This window comes from Castor canadensis, chromosome 14 (genome assembly GCF_047511655.1).
Source record: "Castor canadensis chromosome 14, mCasCan1.hap1v2, whole genome shotgun sequence".
NCBI classification, from domain to species: domain Eukaryota; kingdom Metazoa; phylum Chordata; class Mammalia; order Rodentia; family Castoridae; genus Castor; species Castor canadensis.
Window position 1 is genome coordinate 5,616,286 of NC_133399.1, and position 19,539 is coordinate 5,635,824.

The following is a 19,539-nucleotide window of genomic DNA, read 5'->3' on the forward strand; positions in this document are numbered from 1 at the left end:
ATTCCCTCTAAAATCAGGAACCAGACAAGGATGCCCACTATCTCCACTCCTATTCAACATAGTACTGGAATTCCTAGCCAGAGCAATTAGGCAAGAAGAAGGAATAAAAGGAATACAAATAGGTAAAGAAACTGCCAAAATATCCCTATTTGCAGACGACATGATCCTATACTTTAAAGACCCAAAAAACTCTACTCAGAAGCTTCTAGACATCATCAATAGCTATAGCAAGGTAGCAGGATATAAAATTAACATAGAAAAATCATTAGCATTTCTATACACTAACAATGAGCAAACGGAAAAAGAATGTATGAAAACAATTCCATTTACAATAGCCTCAAACAAAATCAAATACCTAGGTGTAAACCTAACAAAAGATGTGAACGACCTCTACAAGAAAAACTATAAACTTCTGAAGAAAGGGATTGAGGAAGACTATAGAAAGTGGAGAGATCTCCCATGCTCATGGATTGGTAGAATCAACATAGTAAAAATGTCCATACTCCCCAAAGTAATCTACATGTTTAATGCAATTCCCATCAAAATTCCAATGACATTCATTAAAGAGATTGAAAAATCTACTGTGAAATTTATATGGAAACACAAGAGGCCACGAATAGCCAAGGCAATACTCAGTCAAAAGAACAATGCTGGAGGTATCACAATACCTGACTTCAAACTATATTACAAAGCAATAACAATAAAAACAGCATGGTACTGGCACAAAAACAGACATGAAGACCAGTGGAACAGAATAGAGGATCCAGATATGAAGCAACTTATCTTTGACAAAGGAGCTAAAAATATACGATGGAGAAATAGCAGCCTCTTCAACAAAAACTGCTGGGAAAACTGGTTAGCAGTCTGCAAAAAACTGAAACTAGATCCATGTATATCACCCTATACCAAGATTAACTCAAAATGGATCAAGGATCTTAATATCAGACCCCAAACTCTTAAGTTGATACAAGAAAGAGTAGGAAATACTGTGGAGTTAGTAGGTATAGGTAAGAACTTTCTCAATGAAACCCCAGCAGCACAGCAACTAAGAGATAGCATAGATAAATGGGACCTCATAAAACTAAACAGCTTCTGTTCATCAAAAGAAATGGTCTCTAAACTGAAGAGAACACCCACAGAGTGGGAGAAAATATTTGCCAACTATACATCAGACAATGGACTGATAACCAGAATATATGGGGAACTTAAAAAACTAAATTCTCCCAAAACTAATGAACCAATAAAGAAATGGGCAAGTGAACCAAACAGAACTTTCTCAAAAGAAGAAATTCAAATGGCCAGAAAACACATGAAAAAGTGTTCATCTCTAGCAATAAAGGAAATGAAAATTAAAACCATGCTAAGATTCCACCTCACCCCTGTTAGAATAGCCATCATCAGCAACACCACCAACAACAGGTGTTGGCGAGGTTGCGGGGAAAAAGGAACCCTCTTACACTGTTGGTGGGAATGTAGACTAGTGCAACCACTCTGGAAAACAATTTGGAGGCTACTTAAAAAGCTGGACATCGATCTACCATTTGATCCAGCAATACCACTCTTGGGGATATACCCAAAAGACTGTTACTCCAGAGGCACCTGCACATCCATGTTTATTGTGGCACTATTCACAATAGCCAAGTTATGGAAACAGCCAAGATGCCCCAGCACTGACGAATGGATTAAGAAAATGTGGTATCTATACACAATGGAATTTTATGCAGCCATGAAGAAGAACGAAATGTTATCATTCGCTGGTAAATGGATTTAATTGGAGAACATCATTCTGAGTGAGGTTAGCCTGGCTCAAAAAACCAAAAATCGTATGTTCTCCCTCATATGTGGACATTAGATCAAGGGCAAACACAACAAGGGGATTGGACTATGAGCACATGATAAAAGCGAGAGCACACAAGGTTGGGGTGAGGATAGGTAAGACACCTAAAAAACTAGCTAGCATTTGTTGCCCTTAACGCAGAGAAACTAAAGCAGATACCTTAAAGCAACTGAGGCCAATACGAAAAGGGGAACAGGTACTAGAGAAAAGGTTAGATCAAAAAGAATTAACCTAGTAGGTAACACCCACGCACAGGAAATCAATGTGAGTCAATGCCCTCTATAGCTATCCTTATCTCAACCAGCAAAAACCCTTGTTCCTTCCTATTATTGCTTATACTCTCTCTACAACAAAATTAGAGATAAGGGCAAAATAGTTTCTGCTGCGTATTGGGAGGGGGTAGAGGGAGGGGGTGGAGTGAGTGGTAAGGGAGGGGGTGGGGGCAGGGGGGAGAAATGAACCAAGCCTTGTATGCACATATGAATAATAAAAGAAAAATGAAAAAAAAAAAGAAGAATTAACTTAGAAGGTAACAAACATGCAGAGGAAAGCAATGTGAGTCAACCCCCTGTATAGCTATCCTTATCTCAGCTAACAAAAACCCTTGGACCTTCCTATTATTTCTTATACTCTCTCTTCAACAAAATTAGAGATAAGGGCAAAATAGTTTCTTCCTGATAGCAAGGGGGTAGGGGGGAGAGGGATGGGAACAGGAAGTAAGGGAAGGGGTGGGGGAAGGGGAGAAAATGACCCAAACATTGTATGTACATATGAATAAAATAAAAATTAAAAAAAAATAAAATTAACATAGAAAAATCATTAGCATTTCTATACACTAATAATGAGCAAAATGAGAAAGAGGGAAAACAATTCCATTTATAATAGCCTCAAAAAAAATCAAATACCTAGGTGAAAACTTAACAAAGACTGTGAATGACCTCCAAGGAAAACTATAACCTTCTGAAGAAAGAAATTGAGGAAGACTATAGAAAGTGGAGAGATCTCCCATGCTCATGGATTGGTAGAATCAACATAGTAAAAATGTCTGTACTCCCAAAAGCAATCTACATGTTTAATGTAATTCCCATCAAAATCCCAAAGACATTCGTCAAAGAGATTGAAAAATCTACCGTTAAACTTATATGGAAACACAAGAGGCCAAGAATAACCAAGGCAATACTCAGTAAAAAGACGTCTGGAAGTATCACAATACCTGACTTCAAACTATATTACAAAGCAACAGCAATAAACACAGCATGGTACTGGCACAAAAACAGACATGAAGACCAGTGGAACAGAATAGAGGACGAGGACCCGGATACTAAGCCACACAAGTATAATCAACTTGTTTTTGACAAAGGCGTTTAAAATATATGATAGAGAAAAGACAGCTTGTTCAACAAAATTGCTGGGAAAACTGGTTAGCAGTCTACAAAACACTGAAACTAGATCCATGTACATCACCCTATACCAATATTAACTCAAAATATATCAAGGATCTTAATATCAGACCACAAAATCTGAAGTTGATACAGGAAAGAGTAGGAAGTTCTTTGGAACTAATAGTTATAGGCAAGAACTCTCTCAATAGAACCCCAGCAGCTCAGCAACTAACAGATAGCATAGATAAATAGGACTTCATAAAACTAAAAACTTCTGCTCATCAAAAGAAATGGTCTCTAAACTGAAGAGGCCATCCACAGAGTGGGAGAAAATATTTGCCAGCTACACATCAGACAAAGGACTGATAACCAGAATATATAGGGAACTGAAAAACCTAAATTCTCCCAAAATTAATGAACCAATAAAAAATGATCAAGTGAGCTACACAGACCTGTCTCAAAAGAAGAAATTCAAATAGCCAAAAAATACATGAAAAATGCTCACCATCTCTAGCAATAAATGAAATGCAAATTAAAACCACACTAAGATTCCACCTCACTCCTGTTAGAATGGCCATCATTAGCAACACCACTAACAACAGGTGTTGGTGAGGATGAAGGGAAAAAGGAACCCTTTTACACTGTTCGTGGGAATGCAAATTAGTATAACCACTCTGGAAACAAATTTAGATATAGATCTGCCATATGATCCAGCAATACCTCTCTTGGGGATATAACCAAAAGAATGTGACACAGGTTACTGCAGAGGCACTTGCACACACATGTTTATTGCAGTAGTATTCACAATAGCCAAGTTATGGAAATGGCCAAGATGCCCCACTACTGACAAATGGATTAAGAAAATTTGGTATTTATACACAATGGAATTTTATGCAGCCATGAAGAAGAATGAAATCTTATTATTCACAGGTAAATGGATGGAACTGGAGAACGTAATTCTGAGTGAGGTTAGCCTGTTCCAAAAGACCAAAAATTGTATGTTCTCCCTCATATGCAGACATTGGATCAAGGCCAAACACAACAAGGGGATTGGACTCTGATCACATGATAAAGCAAGAGCACACTAGGGAGGTATGAGAATAGGTAAGACACCCAAAAAACTAGATAGCATTTGTTGCCCTCAATGCAAAGAAACTAATGCAGATACTTTACAGTGACAGAAGCCAATAGGAGAAAGGAACCAGGAACTTGAGAAAAGGTCAGTTCAGAAAAGTTAATTTAATGCACGTCAACCTCCTGTATACCTATCCTTATCTCAACTAGCAAAAACTCTTGGTCCCTCCTACTATTTCTTATACTTTCTCTGAAACAAAATTAAAGATAAGGGCAAAATAGTTTCTGCCTTGTAGTGAGGGGTTTGGGGCTAATGGTGGGGGCTGGGGGAAGGGGAGAGAAATGACCCAAACATTGTATGTACATATAAATTTAAAAAAAGTGGCATAAGAAAATTATCCCTTGTCCCACTTGTGGGGGCCTAATCTTGGAATTCCACCAGAAAGATCACAGGCTAAACATTGGACTGATCTACATAGAAAGAACCACTGACAGAAAAGTATAATAATGAAAATGTATGGAAGAAGGCAAGGGAAAGAACACAAAGTATCCTATAGTGTAATATTAAGAAACAATATTCTAACTACATTATCATTATTATGAAAGAGAGTCCTGAAATTGTTTCTAATACCCACTGAACAAATTATGAAAGTTATTCAAAACTATTTTTCACATTCTGGAGAAGACATCTAGAAAAAACCCCAAAATCATGGTCACTCAAACAAAATTAAATATAGTTTAGTTCAATGTCACACATGATTGGGTTTTTGAAATACACTCAAAGGCAGCACCCAGAAGGCTATTACATGGAATAGGTCTAATAATTTTTCTATTTCCAAAGGGTAACAAATAGAAGAACATTTTTTAATGGGTAAGATTGAAAAAGTAGGGAAAGGATTAAGGTGGTAGCCATCCACTGTAGTTATGTGTGCACAGACCCTTTTTATTTACATCTACCAGGGCATCTAGATACCTCCTGTGCATGTATGTGCAGACCTTTCCATGTATATCTGAGTAACCCTGAGATTATTCCACTGAATAATTTCCTATGTCTTTTGTCTGTTGTTGTACATCACCTTTAATGTTAACAGATTATGTGTTTGGTCATTTAATCAAGTCCCAAAGGTCTTAAAATTGTGGTCATTGGTATGCCAGAAATTCATATGATCACCAAATTGTAAAAATTTCACTAAATACCCACATCTCTCAAATGTGCAAAAGCATTCCAGTAGCAGGAAGAATCCAAACTTGTCTTTCTGTTATATTCTGCCTCTCAGATTTTCTCAGTTCATACAAAATAGTGCAAACAAAATGCTTATGAAGCAAATATTTTAAAGTTTTTTGTTCTTCCAGTAGGCCTGCTCACTCTTATCCACCCTGGGCCTGAATCAGCAGAAAAGCCCTGTTTACTGTCACCCTCAGAACAGAATTATACAGGGAATAATTTATCAGCAGTGAAAGTTGATTTAGCCACTTGTCATCATCTATTATTTCCCTAGTTCTTCCCCTTTCTTTGAAACCAGAGACCTTTTCTGCCTATCAATTGGGCCATCTTCATTCCTTAATTTTGGTACTGCTCACATGGTGCAATAATTCCACAAAACCATCAAGGGTGGAGAACACACTCAGTGCAGAAATAGAGTGTTTAAAGGTATAAGTTTCCATTGACAAACAAAGAAACCTGAGGATATAACTCTGGGAGTCCATCATGTCCTTTTAATCTCATCTACTAGTGAGAAATTTCTAGGCTCCTACACTTACATTTCTCAGAGAGAACATCTCAATTGAGTCACTTTAAATTTCTATGAAAATAAAATATCAAATGCAGAAACTCAGTCTCTATGAGACTACTAAAATGTGTCTATCTTTGACTTTGACCCTCACAGATATTCTTCATGTGTTCATAGAGAAGTGTAAATCCAGAATAACTATACATGTCACAGTCAAAACACTGAAGAGAAAACACTACCATGATAGAAACAGTTATACCTTTACAAATGAAAGAACACCCAGCAGCATTTACCTGTGGCTCACCTGACCTCAAGTCAGGAGACACATATAATCATCCAAAACTGAATCAAGAGGAAATTAATCACCTGAATAGATCTATAACACAAAATGAAATTGAAAGCAGCAATCAAGAGTCTCCCCCAAAAGAAAAGTCCAGGACCTGATGAATTCTCTGCTGAATTGTATCAGATCTTTAAAGAAGAACTGATATCAACCTCCTTAAACTGTTCCATGAAATAGAAAGGGAAGGAAAACTGCCTAACACATTTTATGAAGCCAGTATTACACTTATCCCAAAACCAGACAAAAAGGAGAACTATAGGCCAATCTCCTTAATGAACACTGATGGCAAAAATCCTCAACAAAATAATGGCAAACTGAATTCAACAACACATCAAAAAGATTATTCAGCACGACAAAGTAAGCTTCATCCCAGGAATGCAGGAGTGGTTCAACATATGAAAATCAATAAACGAAATAAAACACATTAACAGGAGCAAAGACAAAAACCACTTGATCAGTTCAATAGATGCAGAAAAAGCCTTTGATAAGACCCAACACCATTTCATGATAAAAGCTCTAAGAAAACTAGGAATAGAAGGAAAGTACCTCAACAGTATAAAAGCTATATATGACAAACCTACAGCCAGCATTATACTTAATGGAGAAAAACTGAAACCATTCCCTCTAAAATCAGGAAGTAGACAAGGATGCCCACTATCTCCACTCCTATTCAACATAGTACTGGAATTCCTAGCCAGAGCAATTAAGCAAGTAGAAGGAATAAAAGGAATATGAATAGGTAAAGAAATTGTCAAAATATCTCTATTTGCAGATGACATGATACTATACCTTAAAGACCCAAAAAACTCTACTCAGAAGCTCCTACACAACATCAATAGCTACAGCAAGGTAGCAGGATATAAAATCAACATAGAAAAATCATTAACATTTCTATGCACTAATAATGAACAAACTGAAAAAGAATATATGAAAACAATTCCATTTACAATAGCCTTAAAAAAAATCAAATACTTAGGTGTAAACCTAACAAAAGATGTGAATGACCTCTACAAGGAAAACTATAAACTTCTGAAGAAAGAGACTGAGGAAGACTATAGAAAGTGGAGAGATCTCCCATGCTCACGGATTGGTAGAATCAACATGAAAAAATGTTCACCATCTCTATCAATAAAGGAAATGCAAATTAAAACCACACTAAGATTCCACCTCACCCCTGTTAGAATAACTATCATTAGCAACAACTCCAACAACAGGTGTTGGTGAGGATGTGGGGAAAAAGGAACCCTCTTACACTGCTGGTGAGAATGTAAACTAGTACAACCACTCTGGTGAATTAAGTCCGCTAACATTTAATGTTAGTACTGATAGGTATGTGGTGATTCCTGTCATTTAGCTGTCTTAGTTGTTTGAAGGTTTGATTGTGTGTACCTAAATTGAGGTTACTCTCTACTTTCTTGCTTTTTCTTTTCCTGTACTTTGGTGCTGCCTGTCCTTTCATGGTTATGTTGGGTTTCACTTTCTGTGTGCAGAATCCCTTGAAGAATCTTTTGTAGTGGTGGCTTTGTCGTCACATATTGTTTTAGTTTCTGCTTATCATGGAAGACTTTTATTGCTCCATCTATTTTGAATGATAGCTTTGCTGGGTAGAGTATCCTGGGGTTGAAGTTATTTTCATTCAGTGCCCGGAAGATCTCACCCCATGCTCTTCTTGCTTTTAATGTTTCTGTTGAGAAGTCTGCTGTGATTTTGATGGGTTTACCTTTGTATGTTATTTGTTTTTTCTCTCTTACAGCCTTCGATATTTTTTCCTTAGTTTCTGAACTTGTTGTTTTAATGATGATATGTCATGGAGTAGTTCTATTTTGATCTGGTCTGTTTGGTGTCCTGGAGGCCTCTTGCATCTGTATGGGAATATCTTTCTCTAGATTTGGGAAATTTTCTGTTATTATTTTGTTGAATATATTATGCATTCCCTTCGCTTGCACCTCTTCTCCTTCTTCGATGCCCATGATTCTCAAGTTTGGTCTTTTGATGGAGTCAGTGAGTTCTTGCATTTTCTTTTCACAGGTCTTGGGTTGTTTATTTAATAGTTCTTTGGTTTTTCCTTTAATTACCATTTCATCTTCAAGTTCTGAGATTCTGTCTTCTGTTTGTTCTATTCTGCTGGATTGGCCTTCCGTTTTGTTTTGCAATTCTGTTGCATTCTTTTTTCTGAGGTTTTCCATATCCTGGGACATTTCTTCTTTAATTTTGTCTGTTTTTGTCATGAGTTCATTTATCTTTTATTAGTCATGTTCTCTCTTTCACTTTGGTGTTTATACAGTGCTTCTATGGTTTCCTTTATTTCTTCTTTTGCTTTTTCAAAATCTCTGTTTTTGTTGTGTTGGAATTTCTTGAGTGTCTCCTGTACATTTTAGTTGACCATATCTAGTATCATCTCTATAAAATTCTCCTTGAGTACCTGTAGTATTTCTTCTTTTAGATTGTTCTTGTGGGCTTCATTGGGTTCTTTGGCATAGTTTATCTTCATTTTGTTGGAGTCTGGATCTGAGTACCTGTTTTCTTCATTTTCGTCTGGTTCCTGTACTAATTTTTTGCCATGGGGAAACTGGTTTTCCTGTTTTTTCTGTCTTCTCATCATTGTCCTTTGTGTTGTTATTGTTCCTGTTCTGTGTGCAATTAAGTATTTTCTGGCTTGTAATAATAGCACTAGTGATATTTAGAATGAAAGGGTGAGAGAAGTTGGAAAGCAAAGAAGTTAAAGGAAAAGGGAAAAACAAATAAGTAGAAAAAGCAAAACAAACAAACAAACAAAAAAGTTTCAAATATATAAACAGGGAGAGACAGTGTACTAATCAACCGTAAGGTGAAAAGGCATTAGAGAGATAGAGTGAGGATTGAAAATAAAAAATAAAAAGAATAACGATAAGACTAAAAATAAAAAATAAGTAAATGAAAGAAAAAATATGTATATATATAAAAAATAAAATAAAATAAAAACTAAAAAAAAATAAATAAATAAAATAAAAATTTTAAAAAAATCTCCAAGTTCAAATGCAATGAAGTTTCAGTCTTAATAATTTTGGTGTTTGTCCCTCAGCCTCCAATCCTGGAGATGGTGCCTCAGGTGTTGTTCTGTAGTTGTCTCATCAAAGGGGATGCATAAAGTAGAGCAAAACTGCACAAAAAAAATCAAAAAAACCCACAAAGTGTCCCAAGTTCAAATGCAATACCGTTTCAGTAAGTTTTCAGAATGCAGATGTAGTTCAGTTGTTTGCTCATCAAAGGTAGGGAGAGAGAAAAAAAAGAGTCTGGAGACAGGTCTGCAAATGGCTATCAATGGCTGTGGCTTGCCTGCCCGCTGCTGTCAGCCTGCTGTACCTGGAGGCTTTATTTATGCAGATCTCTGGGGTGAGCTTAGCACTAACCTGGCTCCGAAGGCTTTGTTTACCCAGAGTTCTCCTGTGCGCAGCCACTGCTAAAAGCTTTCCCCTTTCCAAGCACACTGGGGGAGGTGACACTGTACCCACTTTCTCAGGCCTGCATGTTTATTTACAATTCACATGGGAAGTGGGTCTTCCCCCCTCTCCTGTGGAGTTTCCTCCCACCGCTGCTTTTACAAGCTTTCCTGCTCCTGATTGCTAGGTGTGTGCCACCACTCCTCCCCTCTCTGGCCATGCTCAGTTTGTTTTTTTACAGTTCTGTGAGGGATTCCCTTCCCCCCTCTTTGGCGCTCAAGGTGCCCCACCCTCTTTGCTACATGTCTTTTTTTTCTTATTGCTTATTACTCAGTTTCTCTTTTTTCCCTGGGTGGGGGCTGGTCTGTCCAGGGGGCTATGCTGATCTGGCCCACGGTTGTCTGTGGGAGTACTGTGTACTGCTTAGCTCACTTTGTCCACATCTTCCCAAGCTGTCTGTGCTCGGGCATCTGGCGGTGGCTTGGAGACCCTCCTGGTTTATCCATTTAATGTGAAGTGGAGATGCTCTGAGTAGGCTGGAGGTGTGGAGGGGTCAAAGTTTTGCCTTTTCTCGGTGGCCTTGCCTGCAAGGTGTGTCTCCAGTGTCTCTCCAAGATTTCACTTTAGGAGGCACGCTTTCTGCTTCCTCCCTGTAGCTGCCATCTTGGAATCTCCCCTGATGGTTATTTTCAAGATAATGTTTCACAAACTATTTGCCCAGGCTGCCTTCAAACCACAATTCTCATGACATCTGCATCCTGAGTAGCTAGGAGTACATGCATGAGCTACTGGTGCATGCCTTTCTGCCTGTTTTTATACATGAGTATTCATTGCTGAGGATTCTATTCTCAGTATTTATCAGACCATTTGACTTGCAATCATGTAGCTTTACAAAAATCTACAAGGGATAATGAGCCCAATGTTAACTTTCTCCACAAGTATCTTGCTATTTTATTTATTACTTCACATTTTCATTGTCACAATTGAACATTTATACAGAAAACTCAAGTCCCTCAGTAGCATATGACTCTGTGAAACCAATATGACCATAATTCTTTACAAAATTTGTAAGTGTTGTTATATTCAAACTGTTTCTTCTAGAAATCAAACCCTGAGTGTACCTATCATGTGCTTCACAAATAAGCATTTCTTTTGTTTATTTTTTTTTTTCAGTTTTTGGGCAGAGTCTTGCTATATATCCAAGGCTTTAGCCAAAATCTCTCTATTGCCTGTGTTAGCCTCAAAATCATGAGTCTACCATCTCAACTACCCTAGTCCTGAAGTAGGAGGCAAGTGGCACCAGGTGCAAATAATTTCTTTCATCTTGATTCATTTTAATGTTCTCCTAGTTAACTGGCTTCATAATGTGTGCTTCTTTGCTAATTATCATTTTTAATTAATGTTTTCATGTCTTTTGTGAGAATGACAATATAGAAAATTGTATCCAACATCACAGTATATATCCTTCAAAGTGACATGCTGTATTTCCCAAATCAAACCAAGACCATGTTCCTACCTAAAGTACAATAAGGTAATGGAATTTGAATCACATAAGGCATAATTTCAAGACATATTGCAATAGAACTGGAAGTCAATAGAAAAAACACAATGGGAAAACCCCCAAGGAGTCAATTCAATTATACAATTGTAAATGGCACATGTATGAAAGGAAAGTGAGAGGTCATTACAGTACTTCAAAGTATATGAAAATAAATCTTTTGGATTTATACATTTTTTTAGTACTTTGTTAATATTGGATGGATATTGAATTAATATTGGCAAAAAAGGAAGAGGGCAAGCATGAGGATGGTGAGAAGAGAATGTAGAGAAGAGTGTATATGATGTAAGTACAGAACATAGATGCATAAAAATGACATACTGAGCCAGGCACCAATGTCTAATGCCTATAAGCTAAGGTACTTTGCATTCAGAGATGAGGAGGATGGGTTCCAGGTCTGTTGAGGTCCCAAAAAAAAGAAGAAAGGGAAAGGTGTGATCTCAAAAATGGATCACATGTCAAGAGGAGAGCACATATGGGAGATAGGGGTATAGGTAGAAAACAGAAAACATGAAAGCATTTGATGTCCCCACTCCAGGAGAACTAATACAGAAACCTTAAAGTGATAGAGGATAACATAAGAAGGGGATCAGAATGAGTATAAAGATCAGTTAGAGATGAATCAACTTGGGTTGTAACACATTTGTACATGAAAGCAATGCTAGGAATCTTTATGTCATTCCTTAATTAGTAAAAACACTTTGTCTTCCTTATTATCCTTATGTCTTCTCTTCAACAAAATCAGAGATAAGGGCAGAACAGGTTCTGCCTGGAAGTGAGGAGAGAGGAGGAGAGGGAGTATAAATGACCCAAACAATGTATGCACATTTGAATAAATGAATAATTAAAAAGTTTTTTAAAAATACTCACAGAACAAAGGGCTACAGCTGTCACTGAAGTGGTACAGCATTCTCCCAGAAAGTGCAAAGCCCTGAAATTCATTATTTTACATAGTATATGTTTACAAAATCTGATTGTTTTCCTTTCTAAAAGTATCTGGAGAGTTCAATCATTGAATAAGAAAATAAATTGAACATGTAAGCACTTCTCTGAGGTGGCATTGCCTGTGTAATAAAATCACCCAAAACTCTGCTTTGAGAAATTATATACAAGCAGAAAGACCATGAAACTATGGCTTTAAGTGAGGACAACACTAAAACCCATTCTAAAGTCCTTATTAAGGTGTGGATTCCCAAAGCTTGTGCTGTGAACCCCAGAATTCACCAAAGTTGATGTTATGTTTAGAATATCCTGTATATGCCCTCTTGAGAAGGTGGTGACACAGCTTACGGATGACAGAAGCAAAAATAGGATCACCTTTCTCTTCCAAAATATCACAGTACTTCCTGAAAGAGAGTTTCAAATGAATAATTTAAATCTGGAGGCATGAGAGAGTCTCTGGGGATTACACAGGATGAAAAATTTCTTTTAAAAGGGAAATCTTATAGTAAGTTTAGGATTAGTGACAAAAATGATTGATGTCATCCCTAGAAGTAGGATTAGGACTAAAATAAGAGTTTCAAATGGAAAGAAGACATACAAATACCGAGGGACAGACCTGGTTCTTTATACAACGATGTGATTGTGACATTTGTCTGTATTGAAATATGAATGCTAGTGTGATGTCCATGAGTAACTTGCTGTAGAGTAGAGGTCTGAGGCCAGTGACTCTAAAATTAGGTCAGATTTGAGCCTGAGACCAAGGGCAAAGAAGTTCCCCTGGGTGGTTTCTATACAGTTGCTTTTCTTTCTAGCTGGACTCCAGAGCTCCTGAAAACAACTAAGGAATGGTGACAGTGAGGAGCTGCAAAGCACTGTCAGGAAACAGAGCACACACATATAGACACACTTGGGGAATGCTGTTCTTTCTGAGACTGAAGTTTTCAGTGCTTTGCAGCTGTTACCTGGACAGTATTTGCATTTTCATGCATAGTTCTGTTTGAATCACACTGTAAAATTTCTATGATTAAAATTTATAAAGAACAGGCTTAAGACAAAGATTTAGGAAGTTTCCAGGAAAAAGGTCTCGTGGTTTTGGCAGTTTGTTCAGATCATAATCTTAAACTGACTTGTGGTGATATTTCCCTGCTGGCAAATACTAAGGTACTGAAGGAGAAATCACTTCAGTGTTGAAGGAGGGGCACTAGGACATGGCACACTCCCAAGCTAAATCCTTACCTGTATCTAACTCAACAGAGAGACTTCTCTTCTGTGAGGTGCATCCAAGTGAATGTGCAATGCTATGGATTATGTATAATCTTAGAATGGGCATTTTCTTGTGGCCTTGGATGAAGCAGTCTGTTTCTCTGAGCTAGAAAAAAGTTTGGCTTTAGTCCATCTCAATTCCTGTGTAGAATGTTGCTGGCATGTAACTCCCATTTCTACATGTATGCAATAATCACATCCGCTGTTTTGGCACATTTTAATTTGGTTGACTGAAAATGGGTAGCTTGTCAAAAGAGGTGTCTGAAAATTTACACCATATAGCCAGTTTTCTCACTCCAGCTACCAGAAATATGACATTAGGACTTCTTTCATTTGCTGGTACAGGTCTCACATAAAATGATGAAGATGCACATCACTCTGATATCAGCCTTAAGTAAAATTGTTAACAGTGCTTACAATTCAACAAAGTGACCTTGAAATGGCATGAAAATGTGAGTATTAATCCCACTGGGGAAAGGTAAATTTAATTGTATTCAGAATACAGAAATGCTGTAAGGTAAAGTGTAAAAAAATTTTTAACTTCAGGACTAGTGGAGTGGCTCAAGTGGTAGGGTGTCTGCCTAGAAAATGTGAGGCCCTGAGTTCAAGGACCTGTACTACCCAAAATTATTTTAACTCAGTGAGAATCAAGCATTACAAATAAATAACATATAATATTTCTTAATGGATTTAAAGTAAAGAGAAATGCAGAGTGTGACATGAATGATATTGAATGTGGAGTAGGAAGAAAATACATGTAAATTGTCTTTATATTCAACTGTAGGTAAGCATTTGTTTGTTAAATATTGAATAGCCATAATATATTTTATGTAATCCCTGTCATAACTGTGAAGAAAAATTACTAATAGAGACAGAATGAAAAAGAAAACAAATGAAGCCATATAGTGTCAATAATACATAAAATACAGAGCATTTCAGTAAGATTGAAGGAAGGGATCAGTAGCTACATGAGTTATTAATAAATGTGAAGGTGGTGAACTGGATTAGTGACACCACTGAATTAGTACATTGTTTCTAGTTTTAGACTTAAATAACAAATACTTATGACTTAGACTTAAGCTGCTTAGGTGGACTATCTGCAGATTAGAACTCTGGAAACTCTCCTGGAAATGGAGCTGAGATGGTGACCAACCATGCCACACCTGTGTTGGAACTTTTTGCTATGCATGCCTTTGTCCTCTTCCCCCAGTTCTTCTTTACTTAAACCTATAGCCAATGTCTGTACCAAATTTGCTTGGTATTTCCTTCTCATGCTGATTGCCATTGGCCCATTAACTGCATGTCTCACTTTATCTCCCAAATCCTACATTCCTTCACACAGGTTGCCACCCAAAACCTGTACAAAAAATGCTGTTTTTATGACAAGACTGCTTTACTTCAACCGGACCATGATTGTTCATGATGCCACTAAGAGACTCCAGGAACATGCTGACAATCTCCAACCACAAACAATGGACAGCTGGAAACAGTGGTTTTCCTAGGCTAAGTGAATGTCATGTGTACTCCCTCAGCTGGGACTCCTTATTTTTTCCCATTGTGATCTTGCCTTCTTCAAACCCTCTCTCACTTTGTTTCCCAGAGGATCCAGGCTTTTGTCCACAATAAACTTGTGCTAGCATTAGAGCCATCTCCCTGCCTGTCCACTCTACACCATTCTTTCATTTCTACCACATCCATTTTTCAATTATCTACCATTGTTTACTTTGTGTAATCTACATTCATACCTTCTATCTTTTTCTCCTCCCTATACAACACTGTTTAACAATTTACACAATTCATTCACTGGACATATCCTTGAATTTCATATTCCTTCCTTTCTCCCCAGGCTGCATAATTTTAATTACTTTCTTTTCATGCAGATTTTTGGTCTTGCTTCTCCACTTCACAAATAAACACCCATAGTAATAGTCTAATTGAACTTGTTTTACATACATCTTCATTTTGTTTCTTTGTGTGTATGTGTGTGTGTGTGTGTGTGTGTGTGTGTTACCTGGGGCTTGAACTCGGGGTCTACACCTTCAGCCACTGCACCAGCCCTGTGAACCACCGGTGCCAGACACATCTTCATAATGTCTATATAATCATTTTGATGATTACTAAGTCTTTATAGATATTATCTTATTCATTCATTGTTTTTCACAATTTCCTTTTTCTACATCATAGTTCCCTACAACCATTTGATTCTACCTTAGACATTTTTCAGAAGGTCTTTGTAAAATGACTCCACTGCTTGAGATTTTTCACAAATTGATATTTTGCATTGAAGAGCCACATTTCTCTGTCTCTTCATAGTTCTTGTGATTTCTTATCATTTTGGGGGGAGAATGACATCCCTAGAGACACATGTCAGGTATGGAATGTGTTCTTGTTCAAAATGAAAGAATGACTGATTCAACAGTTATAGATGCAAACCCACAGATCTTTATTAAGGAAAGAAAGGGTCAAGACTTACAAGTGAGAGACTGGAGGAAAGTGATCCAAGCCATGGCAGGTGGGCTGGTTAAGGGTATTTATGCTAATTTTTTGGGCAGTTTGAGGCTTTGAAACTCCACAAGTCTTTCTGACAGGGGGATGTTTGCCTGGGTCTTCTTGATAAGTGGATTTTTGAAAAAAAAATCTTAGGTGGGTTTTGTCACAAAAATTTGGCACTAAAGACATTCTTTAGAGGCAACTCCCTCCTACATTTTTGTATCTGTTTCTTAAAGATGTGTGCTGCCATGCCTTAACTTTGTTGTAGTTTCACGGTGACTTCCTTGTCTATTGTCTACTGTCTCTAAAAGATGTTTGTGGTGTTTTCCCCTTTTCTGGCTAGACTTGGATCTGTGAATCTTCAGACCCTTCCCTGTGTATCCCAGGGTAGCTGCTGTCACTAGGTGAGAGATATCACAAGTAGTTCTCTTTATCTAGTGTTGAGGTAGTAATATTAGAGTACATTTGGCACTTCCCCCTGAAATTTTTGTTGGAGAAATTTCCACATGGATGACTTTGGGAAATTGTTTTTTTTCCAAGACAGAATTTGTGCAAAAATGTACAATTTCAAAATGGATAAAAAACCCCCAACAAACATCCAATATTAAAAGTCAGAAGGTTTCATCTCTGAACATCATTGGGACATCATGGTAGGGTTTTTGTAGGTGAAATTAACAAATTTGTAGATTCTGCTAAAGGCAGACTGACAGAAATTTTGGCTTTCAAACTTGACTACTCTCTGTCTTCAGCCTTTCTTCACTGACATTTTAGTTTTCTGACCTTTGTTCTCATGGATTTCTGGTGAACAAATTTAATGCTTCCCAGGAGTGCCTGTTTTTATCTTCAGTTCAGACACAATGCATTGTCCATTCATCTTAATTCTTGGAGTCTGGAAGTGTTGATTTTAAGTTTCTTAACTTTTTTCTTCTGTATATGGGGATGTATCCCACTATATCCTCCTGTGAAGAAATCTGAAGAAGTATGTGACTCAATTTGGGTCATAATTATGAACATGTATTACTCTTAATACCCCTTCCCTTCATGTACAATGTGAAGAGCAGCTTATCAAAGGCTATGAGCAGCCTGGAGAGTCATCCTGACCACACCGCTGCCCTGGGAGTAATATTTCACAATAGCTTCTCCATTAACCTCAGTATACCTTCCTGGGCAGTCTATTTCCTTACTGCCTTAAGATAATTACTACCTTCATGAGTGGCCTTCATGGTCTCTGTGTCCATTCAGTTATATAAAGAATATGCCTTCAAGATTCCTTTTCATTTTTTATTGCTATATTGGTATCAGAATACCTTAGGTGTGAATATGATATTCAGAGAACACCTGAAATAAGTCAACGTTAGATGTCTTGCTTCAGTGTGCAGTTATTTCTCTCTTATGTTAATCAAGTCAGAAAAGAAGGATAGAGTAGTATGTGAGTTAAATAAACATAAGTTGAAAATATATCCCTTCTTTTCCTCCTGAAAAAGGGAAATATGTGATTCATTCCTATGTCACAAAATTTATTTGCAACTCATTTATGAGATTATAAACTATTTTGAAGAAATGAATAATTTCAAGTAATAGCACAAGTTACCCTTTCTCTTCATATTCTCAAGTCTCTCGGACTTCTGTATGCCTTTTAAAATGTTTACACACTCAGTGTAAGAGAATGGACAAAGCATTACCAAAATAATATGTGCAAAATACTTTTAACCCTACAATAAAAAACTTATTGGAGAACCCATGTAAAAAGGGAGCAACTAAGTTACAGACCAAAAATGAGAGTAGTTATACCTTGTATTTTGTTAGATCGCAAAGAGGATGGAATCATGGCTGCTGTAGTGAGACCATCTTGGCTAAGAAGTGGGAAGTCTCTGATGAGGACTAATTAAACCTGATGTCTGAGAAACATGGCTTGTCTGTTCATAAGGAATCATATTCCAGACTAGACAGCTAATACTAACAAATGCCTGTGACATACAGCAGGGTATTGCTGAGCTGAAACCATTGGAGCCCACTAAAAAGAACAGCCTCAGTCTCTACATGCAAGGCAAAAATCTCTCCCCAACCCAGCATCTAAAACAAGTTCATGACATGAGACAAATTTATGAGAGTTTTTTTGCACAATAGGATTTGAATTCAGGGCCTCATGCTTAGGCAGGTGCTCTACCAGTGGAGCCTATCCACCAGCCCTTTTTTTGTGTTTGGTGTTTTCATGATAGGGTATCATGAATTAATTGTCCAGGTGGATTCAATATGCAGTCTGCAATCATCCAATTATCTGACAATGTGCTGGATTTTTGGAAATTCAGGGATATATAGACAGTGCTGAGAACCATTGCCTGAAGTGACAGGTCATAGAATTTATGCATGCTTCCCTTGAACCTGAAAGATCCCAAAGGAAACAAAAGTCCAAGTAAAGAGAAAGGAGACATGAGGACAACATGACAGCACCACATTCCTCTAAAACTGCACAAATACTCAGAAGTTTCCCATGACCACACCACTGTGAACTCAGTCTTGGAGACATGGGTTTAGGGGAAGAACCTCCAAGCAAGGGCTATAGGGTGGAATGAAATTGACTCACAATGCAGAGGGCCATAACTGGTTTTCTGTCTCACAGCCCACCCCCATACTTTAGGCAACAGAGGAGACCAAAGTCAGTTTCAGTTTCTACTGAAAAAACCTGTCAAATCCAAATACCCATTCTCTATGAGACAACCAAAAGTGGCTATCTTTGAGTCTGACCCTTAAAGATCTTCTTCACGTGCTCATAGAGAAGTATAAATATGCATGTCAAAGACAATCACTGAAGAGAAAACAGTCCCATGATAGCCACAGTTACACCTTTAGGAAGGAAAGAACACCCACCAGCATTTACCTGTTCTCACCTGATTTCAAGTACTATGCAGCTTCAAACTGGCATCACTCCTTGACAGTGAATACCAGACTTTGTTGAATTCTATAGAATTACATTATTTAAACAGCTTCTGATAGCTTAGAATGTGGTGACTCTTTTGGATAAATACATTATGTTCATAAAAAATGTTTCTTATCCAGAGGTGAGTAATGGATTCTGTAACAACAGCATCCAGGTTGATGATGAGCATGTTATCATTCATCATTTTCAGCATTTTTCTCCTTTTTTTCCTTTGGTTGGACAAGGCTTTGAATTCAGGCCTTCATATTTGCATAGCAGATTCCTTACCACTTGAGCAACACTTCCAGTCTTTTCTGCTTTGTTTTGGAGATAGATGCTCATGAAATATTTTCACTTCACCAAAAACATTGAAATATGAAAATAACTGAATCATTGAGAAAATAAATGAATGGCTTGGTTGTAGGTCAATTGCTGAGATGAGCAAGGCCACAGGTTCCATGTCCATCACTGGAAAAAACTAAACTAAACCAAATGACACAACCAAAAAAGAAATGAACTAAAGAAATTCAAGTTAATTATCTCTGTATAAATAGGATGAACTATATGACTTTATTAGTTTCTTC